Here is a 1,268-nt window from a genome sequence, read left to right on the forward strand (position 1 = left end):
TGCTGATTCGAATCACCTCTGCAAAGTAGCGTTCCTAACAGACAGTCCTGGAGCAATCCAAACAATTAGAAACCCCAAGAACAATAATTGCATTGCTCAGAGAATCCTTAAAAATATAGAAAATAGTTATAATATCATCTCAGTCGAAGTACACCACATACCTAGTCACTCAAATATAAGAGAAAACGATTTAGCGGATACCGCAGCCAAAATTACCAGATACGATGGAGTGTTCACGCACATAGGCTGGACAATCAACGATGCTATCAATCAAATGTACAACGAAATAAAATTGGAATGGGAAAGAGCGTACAGTGAATTTTGTATAGATCGAAACAAAGGATACTGCCTTCTATATCCTTATGTGTCATCGCAACCATGTTTTAGAGAAAAGACCAATTCCATCGACTGGAGATTAAACAACTAAACAAAATACTAAGCGGTCACGCATTTGACAAAAACACTCTATTCAAAATAAAAGTCGTTGACAACAACTTATGCGACACCTGTAACATTACAGAATATATCTTACATATTATTTCAAGTTGCTCAAAATACACAAACACCCGAATGAACTTCCCAACGATATACAGTGTTGGAAGAAATAATAGAAACGGCAACCTTTTTTTTCTTTTGAAATCATTTTTTTCAGTGTTGGTGAAATTATTCGGCCTGAAAATCTCTGTTTAAGAATGTGGGATAGTAGTACTATTATTTTCATTCCTTTTTACACCGATTTTCCCGAAACTTTTCCTTCTATACGCTATTTAGTAGAACTACCACGTGTTTCGGTCGGAAAAAATAATAGAAACGCTCAGTATTTTTCACGTCAAAAACATTTTAGATCTCATAAAAGTTACTTTTTGGTTTTATTTTAATATTCTACATCAAAGGTATTTAATATCCATTAAAATTGGTTGTGATTTCTGTTTTAATTTATTAACATTATATGCAGTATGGGTCGTGGCACGCACTCCTCAGAGGAAGAAAAGGAAATCATAAAAAAACTTAAAAACTCTGGTCGTTCAATGGCAGAAATCGCAGAATTAATGAATTGCTAACAAAAAAAAGTGTTTTCATCTATTCATTATAAATATAAACAAGAAAATCGAGGTCGAAAACGTACCACAACATTAAAATTTGACCAGGTTATCTTGCGAAAAGCGAAAAAAAGCCCATTCCTTTCATCGGAAAAACTCAAAAACAAGCTAGATGAGTAGAACTATCCGGGCAAGATTGGTATCATTTGGGTTAAAGGCATATAGTGC

The sequence above is a fragment of the Drosophila tropicalis genome, unplaced genomic scaffold (genome assembly GCF_018151085.1).
Source record: "Drosophila tropicalis isolate 14030-0801.00 unplaced genomic scaffold, ASM1815108v1 contig_1116, whole genome shotgun sequence".
NCBI classification, from domain to species: domain Eukaryota; kingdom Metazoa; phylum Arthropoda; class Insecta; order Diptera; family Drosophilidae; genus Drosophila; species Drosophila tropicalis.